The sequence below is a fragment of the Polyodon spathula genome, chromosome 1 (assembly GCF_017654505.1).
Source record: "Polyodon spathula isolate WHYD16114869_AA chromosome 1, ASM1765450v1, whole genome shotgun sequence".
In the NCBI taxonomy this organism is placed as follows: Eukaryota; Metazoa; Chordata; class Actinopteri; order Acipenseriformes; family Polyodontidae; genus Polyodon; species Polyodon spathula.
Genome location: NC_054534.1, coordinates 71,722,240 through 71,743,579, shown reverse-complemented (window position 1 = coordinate 71,743,579; position 21,340 = coordinate 71,722,240). Strand labels below are relative to the sequence as shown.

The following is a 21,340-nucleotide window of genomic DNA, read 5'->3' as shown; positions in this document are numbered from 1 at the left end:
TGATTCCAATGGGCTATGTGACATCATAACCATGATAATATCTCAGTACATTAGAACAGTTATCTTTTCTAAGCAATTACAACCTCATAGCCATTATATTATTCCAATATGACTCTCCATGGTGTGTGTCATAGTAGGATATCACCACTTCTTGAGTTGTGTTTAAATTGCTCACATGTCTATCTAGGGGTATCAATTTAGAACTGAATTATTTATTAAAAAAATAAACTCAAGATTATAATTGTGTATTGTGATTTCTATTTAAAAAATCAATACTTCGGTTCCAAATGTTTCTATATGTTTAATGTACCACTTGTGGCTAAACTAATTTTAATTAAAAAATGTTGAATTGGTTTTGGACTTCTTGGCCTGTTTTTTTTTTTAAGCTACTTATCATGAAACCAATTGGAATGCATCCCTTCCCCATGGCAGCAACCGCTGCTTCCCAATCCAAAAATCCTTTACTCCAAAGCCCTGATGTGCAAAAAACCGGGATGGTACTTAGCTTGTGCCTAGCATCTTCCAGTGACCTCATTACATAAAAGGGGGAGATCTATCAAGTATTATTCATATTTGTACTTTCATTTTGCATCCCACAAAGCCAGACTGCCGTGTACAAATTGATGCTGCTCCACATGGTAAAATTAACTGTTGTTAGTATCACTCTGTCGCAGGACACATTCTTGAATAAGGACATCACATTTTCAAGTCTCTTCTTAGGAACTAAAGCCTCCACAATGTACCAAGCTCTGTCTTCAGGCAATTCCTGACAACTGAATACTCTTAAGACATGTTGAATGTAAACATGGAGACTGCCATGTTTACATTCAACATAGTATACAGCTACTGCATTTGATACAGATATAAAACTCAGCTACTAAAGTTAGGGTGGGCAACATTATGAAAATTGTATATCAATATCGTGCATGTGTTTTCATATCGATAATATCGAAATCTTGCAAAACAAAGAATTATAATAACACAATTGCAATATCAAACATATATACAGATAGACATTATCAGATATTTACATATGAAAAGCAATAACTTACTTTAACTTAGTGGTGTCTGGTTTGCCACATCCATGGAGAAAAACAAGACCTTGTTATATTGTTTCATTATTATTCCATCATCAGCCATCTCAAAACCGAAATATTTCTATACTTCACTGTGCACAGACTTTCTAGCCAATTTGGAAGTAACTGAATCTTCAGCTGCTCTGTGTGTGTAAATAATACTCACAACACCTCTAAAAGTATAAAGAACGGTGTCATGCCAAATTTTGCACTATTTTTAAGAAGTGTCTTGATGTTTTAAAAGTACAGCTTATTTATAATACCAAAAGTTCACATTTTAAAAATGCATTAATAATAGCGTAAGTAATGAACCGCTGACGAGTGCACATATCTCCAAATAATGCAAAACGAATGGCCAATGGTGATTATTGCAGCATGAGAATAGCTTTTGGTACCTAAACATCAATCAATGCAATAAAATGGTTAAGTAATACTTTAGTTCTCACAGCTTGGACGGAGGCAGTTTGCGTCTGGGCTGTGCAAAGAGGCCAAACTTTGCTGGGGACTCCAACTAGCATAGTCAGAAGACTGTGATCTTCTCACTCAAACTTTTTTTTTTTTTTTTTTTTTTAGCACTGCAGTGGTTAGACTCCTTACAGCCAGAAGGAAACAAATATTAGTATTGCTTTTTTAGCATTAAGAACATAAGAAAAGTTTAACAATAAGAAAAGTCCATTTGACCCATTTAAAAGTGCACAATCTAGTCTTTTTTTAATGTTCCCAGTATATGACATCTTACTTCTTCACCTGGTAGGCTATTCCATGTATTTATAACTCTCTGTGTAAAAAAAGTGCTTCCTACCTTCTGTTCTAAACTTACTTTTACTCAGCTTCCATTTGCGCTCTCGTTTTCTTATCTGTGCTAAATCTGAAGTAGTGTCTTGGGTTAACTTTATCTGTACCATTTATGATTTTACAGACTTCAATCACGTCCCCACTTTCCCTTCTTTTTTCCAGGCTGAAATGATTTTATTATTTTAACCTGTCCTCATAGCTCATCTCATTAGGTCCTGGGATCAGCCTAGTTGCCCTTCTCTGTACCTTCTCAAATGCAATGATGACTTTATTTATTTATTTATTTATTTTTGTGTAGTGAGGTGATCAAAACTGCACATAGTATTCCAGGTGGGGTCTAGCTGTGGAATTGTTTAACCTCTCTAGACTTGTATTCCATACTTTTTTTGCAATATAGCCTAACATTCTATTTGCCTTTTTAATTGCCTCACCACACTGGCGAGATAACGATGACTCCACTATAACCCAGAGATAACCCAGAAGTCCTCCTTTTCCATCTTGTTCATTTTATACTTACAACATGGATTTTTATGCCCAGCATGCAATACTTTACCTTTCTTAACATTAAAATCAATTTGCCACATGTTTGCCCAGTTACAGAGAAGATACAAATCTCTTTGAATTAGCTGGGATGCAGATTCCACTACTCCCCCAAGTTTGGTATCATCTGCAAATTTGACAATCCTGCAATGTGTATCTTGGTCCAAGTCATTTATATAAATGAGGAACAGTAAGGGGCAAGTACAGACATTAAGAACATATATATATATATATATATATATATATATATATATATATATATATATATATATATATATATGTTTAAATGAGCACTATACCTGGGCCTGAATAAGGGAAATAAAATTCCAATCTTTTCTTTAAATCTTCATTTTAAGAAGGATATTGCTGAAAGAAAAAAAAAAGGAGAACAAAATAAATAAACTTACTGGGCCTGTAATAATCTTTACACCAAAATCCAATGCGTACCATTTAAAAAACATACAGATGTGAATGTTACAAAACACCAACCCATTATGGGCACTTTTAAATCATTAAATAAACATATCTTTGTTGCTTAATACTTGTTTGATAATATTTGTTTAATTTGGCTAGATCAGTTCTCCAGTAAAGACTGAATAAACACTCTAGAACGGTGACACAATGTATGAATGTAAGTTTCGTAAGTGTCTGTGTAAGGGCTGTTTACTTCACTGCACTTACTGTGGAGTACATGTTTACAAATAAGTGTGGAAGGCCTAGGTTACAAGGATCTCAGGGACACGGGTACCCACATCCTTTATGCACGCATGGTTTGTTGGGACTCTCAGGTTTGCAGTTGTCTGCGTCCCCGGGACATTCCGCTGTGGTGAACTGGAAAACATGGACCCCAGTATGTCTTGGATCAGAGTGGACTAAAAGACTGAACACTATATTGAATTGCACCCTTTTCATGACCTCAGGCATAAGCTTTCTTGCTGACTGCTTACCAAGCATAAGCAATTGTCCCTGAAAGATGTTACTTAGCAGCTGCTAATGGAAAGAAATGACTCAGATGTTTAAACTGATTTTTTTTTTTGCTGTCTATTTGGCTGTACTGTAGTTACAACACAGCTACTGGTTCATTCTTGGCAGAATTAATGGTAGATGTTGGGTACCAATATTTTTTTTTCCCCCAAAATTACTGTAGCTAGATATAAAGAGAATCAGTCAATCATATAAAATGTTAAAATTAGCTCCCCTCAAGTTAAGTTTAATATTAATTATGTTGATATAGTTTTAGGAAATGTAGCGAAAGCAGGACTTCACCTCCCACTTTCCTAGAGCTTATGTTCTCCCAGAATTTTCTCCAAGTGCATGGACACAGTTCTGGCACCCCTGGTCAAGGTCCTCATTTACGTGGACAGCTGGCTCATCTATGGCCAGTCGTGGGAGCAAGCTGTGTCTCACATGGCTCTAGTGACGGAGCATCTTATCGGCTGGGGCTCACCAACCTGGAGAAGAGCTCCCTGCAGCCGGCGCAAGTGACGGTTTTCCTGGGGATCCGGTTGGATTCCCGCTCCATGTTCACTTCCCTGTCGGCCAACAGGGTAAGTGCATTGCAATCCCCTCTGTCCCTTTTTCATCTCAGACAGTCAGTGCAGATGGTGCTGTGCGAACGGTTGCTAGGTCTGCTGGCCGCAGCCTTCTCTGTCCTCCCTTTCGGTCTGCTCCATATGTGCCACTTGCAGGCATAGCTCAATGCCCATGTAGTTCACCCAGCTCGAGAAAGACACCACCAGCTGACGGTGTCTCGGTCATGCTGGTGTGCCCTAAGCTAGTGGAAGAATCCTCATCACCTCAGCGAGAGAGTAACATACTGGAGAGAGGTGCTGACCACAGACGCCTCCAATCTCGGTTGGGGGGCGGTTTGGAACGACAGGGGGACCCGAGGGGTCTGGACTGGCAGGTGGCAGTCCGCCCAGATCAATGCTCTGGAACTGTGGGCAGTGCACCTAGCCCTGCTCCATTTTCAAATCAGTGCTGCAGGGCAGGCATGTACTAGTGCGCTTAGACAATACCACTGTCGTGGCATATGTCAAGGGGTTTCAAACCAGGCAGCAGATCTGCTGTCGAGGGGGGCTCCTCGGCACGTCGAGTGGCACCTGCATCCCCAGGTGGTTGCCATGATTTGGCACAGGTTCAGCAGCGCGACAGCCGACCTGTTTGCCTCGGAGGAGTCCACACATTGCCCTTTATAGATCTTGATTCAGAAAGGCAGGTGCCACATCACATCCGTTTATAAGGTTTTACCGACTGAATGTGGCTACTTCAGGTGCACCTTCTGTGGGGTCCAGAGTCCTTGATGCAGCTTGCCCTCTTGCGCAGCAGCTTTCCAGTTAGGCTCGCGCCAGGGCAAGGCTTGTGGCTGCTTTGGCTCAGTGCCACAGCTTGGGTATACATTTCCCAACTCATAATGGTTGACATTTCGAGATCGAAAGGGAACATTAGGTTACCTACTGTAACCCTGGTTCCCTGAAAAAGAAATGTAGACCATTACATTTGCGAGGTCGCTAGCTTGCCTTTGTTGCCATATGGAATCAAATGGCGAAGGTTGCTGTTTGACATTGCGTCTTGTTCCAGAATGCAAGAGACATGTGGTCACACCCGGCTTATCGGGCATCTTTTTAAATATGTGCTCAGGTCATGTGACATGACAGTCATTTCCCAACTCGTAATGGTTTTTTACGGAACCAGGGTTACGGTAAGTAACCTAACGTTAGCAAACTACAGTTGCGCAGACACTGCATCAAGAACAACTCCTTTGACCAATATCTTTATCAAACTACTGCCATGGTTAAATCTTCAGCCAATTTGCCTAAAATATCTTTTAAAAGTTTCCCTTCACTGACATCACTTATTTGTGCTGTTGTATCACTTAAGACTGTATCTAAGCCTCTAATCTAATCTATGTATTAGTCAGTGGTTTATTTTTTGTCAAATTACCCTTTGTATATTTTCATTATATAAATTTGTTTTTAAATTACCATTTTATTTTTACAATGGAAAAGTGACAATTAGTGTGTGAATCACTCAGAAAACATGATTTGTGTTTGTTTGAATTCATATTTCATCAACATAACTGGCTCGCTGTATTTCTTTTCTTGTTGTTTTATGAATAAGTATAAAATTGCCTTGGTGCCTTGGGTTGGATTTATAATTTTGCCTTATTCTGCCCCCTAGAACTCCTACTAAACGCAATGAAAGAAGTGTGTATTGTAATGCTATAGGATTGTTTGTCACTGCTTACTGTTATTGCTTCTTTTGTATTATGCATTGTTGAAAAAAATGTCAACTACAACAATAGCAGTGCAATAGAACATTCAGTCTGGAAAGGTATTTTAAGAAAGTAATTTTAGCTAAAATGTAACTTGTAATACGACATGGGAAGAGCATTTTATTGTATCAAACATTTACTTTGGGATTTTTTTTACATTTAGACTTTACAGATTTGGCCTTTTCTTTTTTGTGCACATCATTGTCTCACTGGTGAGAATGTCTGTCTCGCCTCCGGGGTTACAGTGCTATCAGATACTGCACTCAGGTTCTTCTTAATTATGGAACATCATCATCACAGGTCTAATATAGCTACAGGAGGTAGAGCTGGAAAAAAGAAAAATCAGGGAAATCTCTTTTTTTACCTGTCACACATTATCATAGCCATTTGTTATACTACAATCCTTCAAATGTACTAGCAAAATTGCATTGCAATTTAGAAAATGTAATTTGTTGCATTACAAGGGCCTTACCTTTCAACATGCGACCATGGCTATACACATCAAATACATATGTTCTTGCCTATTCCCCCAGGGCCATACATTTTTTGGTTCATATTGGGCGGGTGGCAAGTATGATGAGGGTCAAGGTACACTTTCCCAATACTATACTATATGTCAATGTACGTTGAATATTACTTTGAGAAAAAAATGATGAGGGAGCTTAGTCTGTTCTCTGCACATAGCAGCATTTACTAGTTAAAGACCTGGGCATGAAAACTGGGTTCAAAATAATTTTCAAATCCACCTGGAGCGCAAACAGGGCCTTAGCAACCTCAAGGGTAGAATGCAGCAAAGCTTTATATTAAACTTTTTCAGTATTCAACAGTCTTGAAAAGAACATTTCACTAATATAAATATATATATATATATATATATATATATATATATATATATATATATATATATATATATATATATATACACACACACACACACACATTAAAAAAACTTAACCACTGACAAGTGCAAAATATATCACACCAATGCATTATTAATTTTGTTAATTATCTGACATGTTACACATTATAATATACCTTTAATATAAGGCGTCACCTACAACTATTTATTCTATAAAGCTTTTGAGATAGGCTAATTCCCAAAAGATAGCAAAATACTGGGGTAAAGCTGTTACCAAGCTGAATAATGGCAGATTGCAAGTCTGCTGTGATGAGGACCCAGATCTTTGAAATGGCAACAATACATGAGGGAAAGCACACCCATCTTGACCTGATAATGTAAGTAAGATACAGTACATTATCTGCCCTGGTCCTACTAGCGCCCCATTCATGCTTCAGACAAACAGTTGCAACGCAATAAAAGGTAAGAACACCTTTTTTTCTGAATTTGGGATAGAGAAGTTTAAGACTTACTGTTTTTTGAACAGTTCAATAAAAAACAAATTAGGTTTGCTGAGTGCATTTCACAGTACCCTGAGCGCCATGGAGGGGACATTCAGAGGCAGTTTTTTTATTCTCATTTTTAAAATTGTCATTTATTATTCATAATTGCATTTGTAATATAACTCAACGTACTTTACTATATGTGCAGTCAACAAAAAGGTTTTATTAGTGTCACAGAGGGGACAGCAGAAAAAAAAAGGCCTTTTAGAGTTTCAAACAATTAAAAAAGTCTGTGAAGTTAATATAACTATTAAGATAATATAACTATTTAAATCATATCAACAGGACTAGACGAGCGAATCCTTCCTCTTCCACCAACATGACAGTTCACTTTCTCAACAATTTTACCTATAGATATCCAGCTGATATCCCCCTCTTTATAACTGCATACCTTTCCACATATATCTTTTTTTTCTCATAAATTGCACATAAAGCTCTTCTTGGAGATGCTGGAGAACTTCAGTGCATCTGACTTCTGCTAGGCAAACATTTTTTACATATGTGACAGGGACAAAGTCTCCAGCCTTGATCACCCAAGCGGGGGCCTGTTTATGATTTGCTGTTTTTATTTCTCTCTGGCTCACTTGGAGGTGCAGTTATACCACTGGCATTAGCGCTACTTTGGAGCTCAAGGAGCTGGTGGTCAATACAGATATCTTGCAAAATAAAACACACATTTCTTGCTATTGAGATAGTAGTGCTATTTGTTTTTTGAATAAAGTGCACAGAGTATATGGGATGGCCTTTACTCTTTGCCATCTCATGGACAGCATTTCCATTGTGCTTCTTATCTGAAGTCTGGAATAATACAGGACATGGATCTTCTTGTACTTAGCCTGTGCAACCTTTGCAAAATCTTCTGTGTTCTGAACAACTGCACGGTTCTGCAAGATGGCTCTTCACTCAGATCACTTGACTTCAACTGGACCTTTCCCATGTGATGTTTGGAAGAAGCTCTGTGTAGCTGATGATCCGAAATCTAATTAATGGTATAATTGGGGCTTCTAGTTTTCGGTTTTATTTTCCATCTCTCTCCCTCCCTTTAAACCTTAATTAATAGTTGTTAACTGAATACCAGATTGTTTAAATTAGCGACGCACTACTAAAAACTAATGCTGTGGAAATTAATAAGCTGAATTTGGCAATTACAGCCAGAACGAAATGCAGGCTCAAACTGAATCAGGTGATGTCAACTCACATAGTTTGTTAACTCAATCAAGATATGAGGGTAAAAAGAAACAACTTGCTTCCTTTGTTAACTAGTGTTTAATTAAGAAAATGAATCGGCTCAAAATAAGGTTTAAAGGGAAATCACGTGATCAAAAACAAATCCCGAAAACTAGAAGCTCTAGGTATAATACATTATTCAGATTGCACCGATTTTTTAACTGGGAATCAGCCCCATCACTCCAGTATTGCACTTTGTTCACAGTAGTTTATTACCATAATTGTCATGGGACAATTAATCTGAAACGACTGGAAATGACTTGTGCAATAATTCACTATCATTTCTGCAGTAAATTACTGCAGTAAATATGATTACAGCTTCATTTGACCAATATGCAGACATGACCTCTCATTTGGATGTTTTCATTCAGTTGGATGTTTTCAGAAAAGAATTATTTCTCCCAGGTTCAGAACTTCCTTTATGTATCTTAGCTCCTTATGTTGTCATCTAGCATTAAAAACATGTCACGCAAAAGGCTCAAGCTGCCACTGGTAATAAGATATAGCCTTATCTTCACTTAAATTATATAAAGGATCCACTGCTGCATCTGCTCCACAGTTTTGACAAGTTCTTTCAACACATGAAGTAGATTCCATGCTTTAACATGTTTATGAATATGCTTTATTATACCTTACTGTTCTTTACAAAGCTTATCTATGCGTTACCATGCTTTCACTTTGTTTTATTGCACTTTGCTATACTTTTACAATGGCAAACTTGTATAAGGGCATTTAAGCATAGTGTTGTGATAAAATGTTTTAACTGTTGTTTTTTATGATTAGGAAATTAACTAAAAGTACTGTAATTGAAAAAACTGAAAATGACGCCAAAACAGTAGAAAACAAGAACAGCAATAGGAAACACTCTGGCCTGGTTTGACATGCCGAACACTAGTGTTACCCAATGCAACATTTGTTACAGTCCAAGATCAGTGCAAAAATTCAAACAGGATATGGCTTAAACTAAAGTAAATTTGAAGGACAGTTTGCTAATGAAGACAATAACGACTTGGGCCACATTACCTATGCATTTCTCCAACAAGTGGAGAAAGTGCAAGCTGCAAGCTTGTGTAAATTACTGAAAAATTATTATGCAGATTATTAAAACTAGAATTTCAATTATTAGCATTTGGTGTTTATTTGTAATCATTTAATGGTTAACCATATTTAGCGCCCATATGAGAGCAAATTATAACAGTTTTAACTTAATACCTTAACGTATCCAGCATTTATAAATTGTAGCAATATCAGTTAGATATTATTGTTGTATACGGTATCGTACAGTATCTAATTCATAATTAAGACCTTGTTGATAATCAGGCTAGCTGGAGTTACTTACATCAATAGGAGAAATACTTTATGTGAACTGTATGTGTAGAAATAACATTAAAACAACTTTAAATGTACGGTACTGTACCTTGAACTTGACATTGTATTTATAAAAAAGTGCAATATGCCAATTATACCAGTCTTGAATACAACCTGCTTTAATAAAGAATAGTTGAATATTGTTTACCGTCTGTGTTCCTTGGTGTGGGTTGTCGGTTGGTTGCTGTTCCCCTCCGTTGATGCCGTAGGTGGTGTAGTCAGGCTATATTCTTTATCACTGGGTATTGGGTTGTCTTACCAACCCCCTCTCGCCGGTGTAGCACGTTTTTGGCGTAAAGTTGGCAAAATTAACGGAGGCTAACAGCAACTAGACACCATGCCAGGGACAGATCCCCAAGTTGCTAACCTGTCTGTAAGGATGATGCCTTTCTTCATGGGGGCACCTTGGATTCCCAAATATAAGGGTACTGGATCAGAGATTAGATTAACAGAATGGAAGGACCAAGTACAGATGATAATGGGTATGCAAACAAGCAGATTTTGTTATTGGGGCACTAGAAGATGAGGCCAAACGGGAGATATTATTATAATTTGGAGATCAAGATAGGCAAGCTCCAGAACAGATTTTTAAGCAGCTTGATCAATAGTATAGTGATAAGGTCCTACTGCAGTACTGCGCTCACGTTTTTTCAAATGCACCCAAGGAGCTAATGAGAGTTTACAAGCATTTACCCTCAGTCTACGAGAATTATTCTGCATGTTCCAGCGTCAAGACTCCCATGGCCTGGATATTGGAGATGCCCTCCAGCATGACCAGTTTATCCTGGGCTTGAGAAGAGAGAGCCTGCGAAAGGAGCTACGGAGGCAAGTGAGGAGGAATGAGCATCTGCCATTTAAAGAGATCCGGCAGGAGGCTGTACTGTATGAAGAACAGTGCAGTGAGGAGGGGAGCTTGCTTGCCTGTCAGACAGTAAGTAAGAATGTTTCAAACTCTGTAGGAAGCCATGAAGAGCGGGGAAAAGCCTTTAGAGAACAAATGCTCCAAGAAATGAAAGGTCAGTTTCAAGCCATGACGCAGGACCTAGTTAAAGAGCTATAAGTGGAACATAGTGGACGTCACGGGAATCCCGTTGTAGCTCCAACCCCTCGCGGTGCACCACCAGGACGGAGACAGAGAGGCTTCGAGGAGAACTGCTCTACTGAACCCAGCGACATCAATGGGATCCCCGAGGTAGGCCAATCTGTCACCAGTGTGGAAATAGTGGGCATATAGAACAACAATGTAAAAATAGAGGGCAGGAGCTGGCTTTAAACTAGAGGAACCTGTTGCTGTGGACCAAGTGGTGGGTGACTAGTGCAGGTCCCTCCACTAGAATTGTAGGAACATGCCCCCGGGTGGAGATACTAGTGGAAGGAGTGCCAGTGCGATGCTTGCTGGACACAGGTTCACAGGTCACGATGTTAACTGACAGCTTCTTTAATTGTCAATTTAATGACAAAGTGATCCAGAAAGGCAACGAGAAGTGGCTAACTTTGAGGGCAGTGAATGGCCTGGCTGTCCCATATGTGGGCTATGCAATTTTGGATTTCGAAGTCGAGGGGTGAGGATTCTGGTGCCCCTAGTCCGAGGTGACTGCTTACCATCTTATGCAGTAATGAATGTGATTACATCCTGATGGACTGAGTGGTTTCAAAATGAACAAACTAACTCTACCTCCTTTATTTCTCTGTGATCCTGTGAGTCGGCAAGTGTGGGATCAGGCATTTGTAGATTGCCAGCGAGTGACCGTTGGCAAAGCCCGGGATGGATTTATGGGGACCCTCCAGCCTGTGTATAATCAGCCAGTTCGAGTCCCTCCACAGAGCGAGATAGTTATATGGGGTAAGACTGGAGCTGTGAAGACCGGCCGCTCGTATAATGCCGTTGTGGCGCCTACTGGTGAGGTAGCATCCGTGAAGGTAGCCAGCACTGTGAAGAATGGGCGGGTTCCAGTTAGAGTGAGAAATGTTCATTCCTATCCTGTGTTTCTGGGAAAGTATCAGAAGCTAGCGAATGTGTATGTGATAGATCCTCTGGAAGTGAGGGAGAAGACAGATCTTCAGCTGACTGAACTGGAGCTGGGTGTCATAGAAATTAAGGTAGTTGAAGCTGAAACGAATAGGGAAGGTCAGAGTGATTTACAACCACCTCAGCTTTCATTACAGGGCGATGGGCTGACATCTCAACAACATGAACATCTGGATGCATTACTGCTCAAGTGGAAGGTCTTTGCAGAGCACGAGGAAGACTATGGCCAGACTGGGGCTGTACAACATCACATCCTTACTAGAGATACTGCTCCAACCCGACAGAGGTACTGTCCTATCCCGCCGATGTTGTACAAGGACCTCAAGTCGCTACTAGGAGGTATGTTGTAATCTGGAATTATGAAGGAAAGCTGTAGTCCATGGGCTGTGCCCATGGTGTTAGTGAGGAAGAAAGATGGTGCTTGGTGGTTTTGCATCGAATACCATAAGCTTAATGCTGTAACCCACAAAGACGCTTACTAGCCTGAAGAAAGCAGAATGGTACTCAACACTTGATCTCGTCAGTGGCTATTAGCAGGTGGAGATGGCTCCTCAAAACAGAGAGAACACTACCCTTGTAACACCACTAGGTTTTTATGCATTTCAGAGGATGCCCTTTGGCCTGTGCAATGCCCCTTCCACCTTCCAAAGGCTGATGCAGCGATGTCTAGGAGGAGAGATCTCTGAGTCTGCACTCATCTATTAATTGTATACTCTGTTAACTTTGCAGCCCATTTGAAGCAACTTGACTCCATCTTTGAGAAGCTGTGGAGGAATGGACTTAAACTCCAACCAGAGAAGTGAAGCTTGTTTCAACAACAGGTGAAGTTTTTGGGCCATTTAGTGAACCGAGAAGGGGTTTCCCCAGAACCAGCCAAAATAGAAATAGTACAACACTGGCCAAGGCCGAAAACTGTCAAGCAAGTACGGAGCTTTCTAGGGTTTGCAGGCTACTATAGACGGTTTATTGCCAGGTTAGCCCACATTGCCAGCCCGCTTCATGGATTGTTAGTAGGGTCTGCGTAAGAAGGGAAGCCGAATAATAGGAAAGAGGTCCAATGGACTTCAGAATGTGAGGCCACTTTTGATTGTTTTAAAGGGGAGTTGATTCCAAGATGGGCAGGAGCGTGTCACAGCCTACGCAAGCCGAAGCTTACACCCAGCAGAGAGGAATGATGTGAACTACAGCTGTTTCAAGCTGAAGCTTCTGGGACTGAAGTGGGCAGTAGCAGAAAAAATTAAAGAACACCTATTTGGAGCAAAAGTAGCAGTATACACAGATAATAACCCTTTAGCCAATCTCCATACAGCAAGACTTGGAGCGGTGGAACAACGTTGGGTGGCACAACTTTCAAGCTTCCAACCTGAGGTGAAGTATCAACCTGGAGAAATTAACATTAATGGCGATGTTCTTTCTAGACTTCCGGAAGTAGGTTATGTGGAGGCAGGCGAGGGAACCAAGGTTCTGCAGTTGCGTTCCCAGGCAGATGACCAGGTGGACAATAAGCAGAGTTGGGGTTGGGACCCAAGTAAGTGGCAGCGAGAACAGGGACAGGACCCTGCATTACAATGCTTGCGAGTATGTGAGCCGTGGAACTGCACCGACTGGACAGGAGTGGAGACAAGACACTAGTCATTAGCTATGACCTGACTGCAACAGTGGAAATGACTTGAAACGCGAAATGGAGTGATGTGCAGGAGGACACTGGACCAACACCCATGAGGTACAGTTACAAGTTCTTGCCCCTGAGCAGAACAGAAAGCGGATCTAGGAGACTTGCCACACCCACGCTGGTCACCTAGGAGTCGACAAAACCTTGTCCGTGCTGAGAAGACGTTTCTTCTGGCTCAAGATGGAGAAGGATGTGCAGTACTGGCATGCAACTTGCAACCGCTGTAACCTGCAGAAAGCTTGACCAGAGGGTAAGGCTAAGCTAGTTCCCATTCAAACTTCTGCTCCTTTCGAAGTGTTAGCCATGGATTTTTTTATCTCTTAGTAGACCAGACAATACCTATCAGTATATTTTAGTAGTGACAGACATGTTTACAAGGTTTACTTGGGCTATCCCTACCTGGGATCAAACCGCCATCACAACAGCTTGTGTATTATGGCAGCATATAATTCACTGTTTGGGTGCCCCAGTAGGTTCCATTCGAACCAAGGTCCAAATTTTGAATCAAAGCTAATTAAGAGTTTGTGTCAGTACTATGGGGCCCGCAAGAGTAGGATGACCCTGTATCATCCTCAGGGCGATGGGCTCTGTGAACGATTTAATCAAACCTTGCTAAATTTGCTGTGCACGAGACTACTGGGTACACGCCCTTCTTCCTGTTTGGAAGACATGCTTGCTTCCTTACAGATGTGTTGTTTGGTACTCCAGAAGCAGAGAGGGAGGGAACTTTAAACGAGTGGGTTGCACAGCACCACGCAAAATCGTCCAGAAAGCAGTCGGGACAAGCTGCTGAGAGGTCCAAGAACCACTATGACCGTACTGCTAGAGATGCCCCATTATTGCCTGGAGAAAGGGTGCTGGTATCTAGTAAACAAAGGAGGGGTAGAGGGAAATTAGCTGATAGGTGGGAAAGTGGACCCTATGTAATTGTAGGTAAAACTGGCCCGCAAGAGTCAAGCCAGAAGGCAAAGGTGGTCCTATCCGGGTTATGAAACTTGTTGAGGCCCTGTATTTTGAATCTCCAGGAAGTGTTTGATAGACATCCTGAGATATTAACCCAGAGAGAAGAAGCATTCCAGTCAGTGTGGGGCTATTTTTTCCCACACCGTGCTGGTGAAGAAGCCCCTCCCCTTAGGAGATCCGAAAGAGAAAATAGGGGAAGGCTTCCTGCAAGGTATTTGAAGTAGGCACTTGTACTAATAAGGCCGCTGAGGACAGCGACCAATGCAGCAGGGAAGTGTGTCATGGGTGACAAATGTGTGTAATTATTTATTTATATTACTGTGATTTTGGAACATTTTATTTAATTTTTTTCTTTTTCTCATGATGTGTTATTTGAATGATTTATTTCATTTAAGTGCATTTGATGTGTGACTATTGATTTTCGATGTGTTTTTGTGTTTAGTACACACACTGCTGTTAACTGTTCCCATAGCAAAGCCACTAGATGGATGGCCTGGAACTACTGACTATGTTTGGATCACAGGTGTAGACAAGAATCAATCAGCCGTGCACTAGAGAAGGTTGGAGCGGGGAGATGTAAGGGAGAAAAAGAAAAGAGAGCACAGATTGGGGCAGATCGGGATGCTGCAGGAAGCGAGGAGATAGAGAGCATAGATTGGGATGCTGCAGGAAGAGAAGTGATTGAGAGCAGAATTTGCATAGCAGATCAGAACAGAGGAGATCGGGGTGTTGCAGAAAGCAGCACGAGACCAGGAAGAGAGGAATTTGTGGAGCTGCAGGAAGCTACACGGGACAATTGTTGGACTGGGAACGAGACCAAAGAGAAGTCAGGACGTGAGGAACTGAATACGACCAGATGAGTGGCGCTGACTACAGAGAAACAGAGAGCACAAGCACTTTATGAGAGAGAGCCACCCAGAGAGACGCTGGAAGTTGTGGGGCGTTACTTCTATCGACCAGCTAAGTGTTATTGTTTTGTTGTGATGCACTACGCTTAAACTACACTAGAATTACGCACCTTCCATTGAGTTATTGTTATATTGTGTTATAACTGGGTGCTCTTTACCTACTGTTATATGATCCTATAATTGAGTAAATTCCTACCTATTGTTATGGGTAATTATAGTTGATAACCTAGCGATCATCGGTCACTGTTTACAATATACTGATACTTTATTAAATTAAAACTCTTGATATCAGCTGAGTCTTTTCCCTGTTCCCTGCCTTACATTATAGCCAGAACTAAACTGACGTTGGACTGTACTTTGCTGTTAGAAATATATTGTTAGATGATAGTTGGCTGCTAAACTATATAATACTGCTAGGTTAACATTTGCTACTAGATTATACTGTACTGTTATATATATATATATATATATATATATATATATATATATATATATATATATATATATATATAATATAATATAAATCGTCTTGCTGCTATAGATATGCGTTATCTTGCTGCTATAGATATGCGTTATGCTTATTTTAATTAGTAATTTTACCAATAGTGTTATTTCTGGGTTTTATTATACTATTTTAATTGGCCGTGTAAACCAGCAGATAAATTGAAGGTGTCTTGAAGTGCCTGACTAACAACAGATTGAAACTTCTCTCCCCATTCAATCGACTTAGGGCTATTAGTCTGTTGGCTCGGACTCGGTGATGGAGTGGCACCCCCTGCTGGGAAAGGGATAATTAAGCAGTCTAAAATTGGAACTGGAACGGGAACCACATCCATTACCGACAATCCAGCTAGGGCAAGTGCAATATTAAGCCAGGACTGGTTATGTGTATTATTTACTACTGCTTCTTGTATTTTATTTCTCGTTAGAGTGAGGTAATGCTACATTATCATAAATGCCAAGTCTTGAATACAACCTGTTCTAATAAAGAATAATTGATTATTGTTTACCGTCTGTGTTCCTTGGTGTGGGTTGTGGGCTGGTTGATGTCCCCCTCCGTTGATGCCTCGAACCTGTGTACCAATAAAAGTAGAAGCTAATTATAATAGAACAGAATTCCTTATTTTCTCTAAACATAATGTGGTGTAGTCAGGCTATATTCTTTATCACAGGGTATTGGGTTGTCTTACCCACCCCCTCTCGCCGGAGCTATATTCTTTATCACCGGGTATTGGGTTGTCTTACCCACCCCCTCTCGCCGGGGCTATATTCTTTATCACGGGGTATTGGGTTGTCTTACCCACCCCTTCTCGTCGGTGTGGCAGGTACAGGGGCCAGTGTGGCAAAGTGGCTGCTGATAGTGAACAGGTGTATAGCAGGTGCGATGCTGGTGCAACAGTCCATAGAAACCAACAGACAACAAAGTACAGGTGAAAAGGTTTGTTTAAGATTTGTTTATAATCCAAGGGTCTGATGATCAGACAGTAAATAATAACGAACTGGCAATACACAGACGTGTATTGCACAGTATTGAAAAAGGGTTGCAGCCCCGTAAATAATATGCATAGTACTTAAACACACACAATTAGACACACACACGATCACCAGTCCAAAGTGAGTGCTCTCAGTGCTTGTGGTGCAGTACAATGTAATACGTGCTTTATTTGTGAATGACAGTGATAACAATGTTAATCTTGACTGCAGTGCAGTGTTGATCTGGTTTGTGCTGGCCCTTGGCTGACAGCTCCGGATTTGTGTTTAGCCATCTAGTGCTGTATAATCAGAAAACACAGACAGTTACTAAACAGAGACGGACAAACAAACAAAAAACACTCACAAATATTTCCAATACGCTTTATCTGCGTCTCTCACAATCCTTCCAGTTTCTAACCAAAAACCAAGCGAAGGAAAAGATTAGCATTTTTCTGGCCCATTTTATGCTATCCTGCATGACCCCTTGGTAAACGATTCCAGCTGCATCTATTGCTTGCGGTTGTACTTTGTTTTCCTTCCGGGTCAGTACGTTCCTGCAACAGTGTCTCGCTTACACCCAAGCTGACCGACTTCCCGACCTCGGAAATGAACTGTCAGGCCAGCCCGACCAGATACTTCTCCTTTCGCTAGTTAGCACCCTCACACGTTGAGAGGGAGATTTACAACCAGAACTCATTGTGTTTCTGTCACAGTCAGTTATTGCGTTTGTCGATCCAAACCTTACCTACCGTGTAGTTTTATCGCAGGATAATTGGATTTGGAATCTCAATAAAAGTGAATGGCGTTGAAATTCATCACAAAACGAAATTTATAACTAAAGATCAGGAGGAGGGAGAGACGCCAATCTCACGTCACCAAATCGAATCATTCAATTTACACATTAGCTAATTAAGATTGTTAGCACTATAAATACCCTTTTCACTTAGTTGCGTTTCGATTTCATCGTAACCCACCACCTCCACCTTTCTTAAAAACAATTTCTATATAAATGGAGGTCTCCACCTCGTTACTTGGCCAGGCAGTGAGCCCTCAAACTAAGTTAGGTTTGATGCCAAATTAATGTGTATATACAACATAATTCTCTGTAAAATCGCATACTCTGCATTCTCCACAATAAATAATTGCACTAAAACATTTTGTGATTGGTCCTTGTCCCGAACTACTGAAGTTGGGAACTATATGATACCTATGCGCCGAGAGGAGGGTTTTTATCAAAAAAGACCTTACATAACAGATCTCCTGAGCCTAACACTTTGGCTCTGCGCCTCGATAATTATCAATTACAAAGTCTACTTTTAAATTAGTGTTACTGTCACTTAGTTTTATTTTCACTAGGTGCAGCTGTCGCTGTCAATAGGACATCGTCGTTTTTATTTTCCTATCATCACCAAACATCTACCCCAATGCTACCTGTCAGAAACATCTATACTATGGTGTATTTAGACAATACAGTAACTTTTTTTAATTGTACAGTGTAGTACTAAATTAAATTCATAACACTGCATAGGAAAACACACAATTGCTTATCGTAAAACATTTATTACAGGCTTAAACATTTCCAGTAAACAAAAAAAGCCTTAAAAGACACACACACACACACACACAAAAATATATATACTGTATTCACATTTTAATTGTTACTCCGATGAATAGTTTCTACAGGGAAAAATAAAGAGTTGCCATGTTAAATGCAAACGTATGAATGTTTTGAATAAAAACCTTTGACTTATTATTACTTGAGCTCCTAACAAATACGTAACAGACCTATTAGGGCCCATACTTTACTGAGATAGTTATCCCTGAACTGTAAACAGAAGTGTTCAGTGTGTTATTCGGATTAGCGCTGTTGTATAATTACCAATTCCACAGGCGATGTGATTTTTAAAAAGGAACTTTTCATTTGCAACATTCTTATTGCTCATGTTTTGTCTATTAAAAACTAACAATCCATAATACAGATTATTATTGATTCCTGTACATCATCACAACCTATCTGGCCAATAAAACCACTTCAAAATATAAATAAAACATTCTTAAATATAACAGGGAAGGGAATGCCAATGGTGCCCTCTTAGCCAAAAAGAAGAATGCATTTAAATAAATGAATCGCCACATAACCTATTGTACAAATGAGTGACATTCGACATACAGCATTATAACCTGGATAACCCTGTACCTGTGCTTTCCTGCACGTGAGAATGACCTCATGCTTGCAGCCCCACACCCCATTCTGCGCTACTGGTGCAACTTTTCACCAGCGCTGGCCCCTACCAATCGCGGGAAAAGGCACCCCGGTGATTGAGCGCACCTGGCCAAGTACTAGGGGAGGAGGCCGATAACAGCCGAAGGATTAAAATGGGGCTAACGAGATTGTTGCAGTTAGGGTCGGCGACCACAATGTTGCAGTGTTGATTGGTTTGTGGGCTATAAAGTAGATGGGGGATTCACTTGAATAGACAATCGTACTTAACATACAAACGATATTTTTGACACTTTCTTTGTTAGATGGACGCATATATGTCTCTTTGTGTGTCCGTTGTATGAACATTAATTAGTGATAAACGTATGACTGGCTTGCAATCATATACATGCACCCCTGTTAAATATTCAGGGGTACTACAATTGCATATGTTTCTAGATCAGCGTAAATGATCTAATTAGATATTTCATGAATCAATTTCACACGTCATCAAGTTGTTTACTTAGTGATACGACACCGTCTGCTGGTAATGAGTAAATAGAGAGCAATACAACCATTGATGTCAGAGCAGTTATCAGATTCGTTCTGTGTAAGTACATGGTTTTGCGCTGCCGTCCAGTTTTATTTTATCCAAAGCGACTTACAGAGACTAGGGTATGTGAACTATGTCAGCTGCAGTCACTTACAACAACGTCTCACCTGAAAGACGAAGCAAGGCGGTTAAGTGACTAAGTGGGTCACACAAGTGAGTGAGCCGGGATTTGAACCGGGGACCTCCTAGTATCAGGCCATTTTCTTTAACCAGCGGACCACTCGACCTCCTATTACCGTTATAGTACAAAGTATCCCTACGAGCCTCGCTAAAGTACTATTTGCACGTGGGACAAACTCAGGGGGTCAGAGTTTGGGATGTGCAGTAATCTCTCAGCTGTGGTCTGTTTTTCTTAAAGCAATGTTTTATAAATTCAAAATTGTGGCCATAGGAGGCGCTTTTGCACGTGATCTGTGAAAATGAACCGGCTGCAAAACTCGCGTAAAATGTAATGATGTATATATAATGCATTGTATTTTGATACTGCAAGCCTGTGTGTGGCCTAAGATGTGACCAAATTAATAAATAATAACAGCATAAGCTTTATTTTTCTGTGTACAATTAACTAAGGTTTGACATCTAAAATGTCTTTGCTTTTAGTTAAACAAGATTTGCAGAAAAAAAGATATTAAAAATGAAAATAAAAAAAAAAATCCAAACTTACCTCGTGTAGTGAAGAATGACGCACTTCGCATTCAGCAATCATCTTTTAATTTCTCTTCTTTTTTAAGAGTATATTGTCGCCATCATATAATGTTTGTTTACATCCAAACATTTTCAAACGCATAGCTGAAGCACCCATCACTCTCCAAAAAGCATTCAGGGGAATAACCCGGAAATACTGATTAATTCTAAAATACCACGGGCATGACCGATTCGCACGGGACTACAAAAACACATGACGACTGAGTTTGGCAGATTTTACAGGAGATCCCGATGCCCTGTAAAACAAACGGTCCGATAGAAAAAGTATCTGTGGTAAAACGAAATGTATGATTAGCACGGGACTACATTTCTGTGATGTCAGTAAAAATTCCAGTCAGTTGAAAATCTGGTAATTTTTAGTCTCGTGCGAATAGTACCTTTAGACATGTGAGGTCTTGCGTTTTGTATCTGCTCCGTGGAATATATCCATAATCAATTATGATATCGTTTTGTAGATTTGGATGGTTCATTGCCTCTTTTATTGACCAAAAATTGTGCCTGCATTGTTCTTTTTCACTGATAAACTATGCGTAGCTCATAGGTGCAAGTTTTAACACGGTGCCCGATTTAACTTTGTCTTCTCTATTTTTAAAATCTCGTGGATTCAGTGTGTAATATAGTATTAAATACTGAAAACTCTGGATTTAAAAGGTTCTCTGGCATAGCGATGTATGGCTACGGTTGGTTTGGACACCTGTACATTTTCAAGTGTTTTTTGTGCGTGGAGCACCAGTATTGGCTGAAGGAATTACTTATCAACACGTATCAGCTCTTTAGTAGGCTAACTTTCCTGTGTTCTGTTGTCAGAGTTGGTCCTAATTATTTTTCTCACAGCACACCAGCGTGGCCACAGCCAAGTTAGCCTACTAAAGATGCGAGGAGATGAGACAGCCCTCTTAGTTTCGGAATTCCAGGTAGCTTATAACCTTTCAGTACAAAAAAATAACAGTCAATTAGAAGAACTATATTATAAATGTGCAACTTCTTGTTAGCCCTTTTTCTTTTTCTGCTAATCTGAGCAGTAGTTGCGCTCTGTGGTAGCGCTTCTTAGGTGGGTAGTTAGGTACAGCATGACATTGGCTGACTGATCAGTTAG

The 21,340-nt window shown here is 40.2% G+C and overlaps 1 long non-coding RNA gene across 2 annotated transcripts; it reads right to left on the bottom strand.

Moving 5' to 3' along the window:
* Positions 1–2,733: 2,733 nt before the first annotated feature.
* LOC121322072 lies at positions 2,734–20,382 on the bottom strand. Of its 2 annotated transcripts, none has more exons than XR_005950998.1 (3): positions 20,204–20,382; positions 16,264–16,326; positions 2,734–2,777 (listed from the first exon to the last, which is right to left on the bottom strand). It is a non-coding gene; the product is annotated as an uncharacterized LOC121322072 (long non-coding RNA). The 2 variants fall into 2 exon arrangements; XR_005950999.1 differs by lacking the exon at positions 2,734–2,777 and adding an exon at positions 5,499–6,011.
* Between the last annotated feature and the right edge of the window lie 958 nt (positions 20,383–21,340).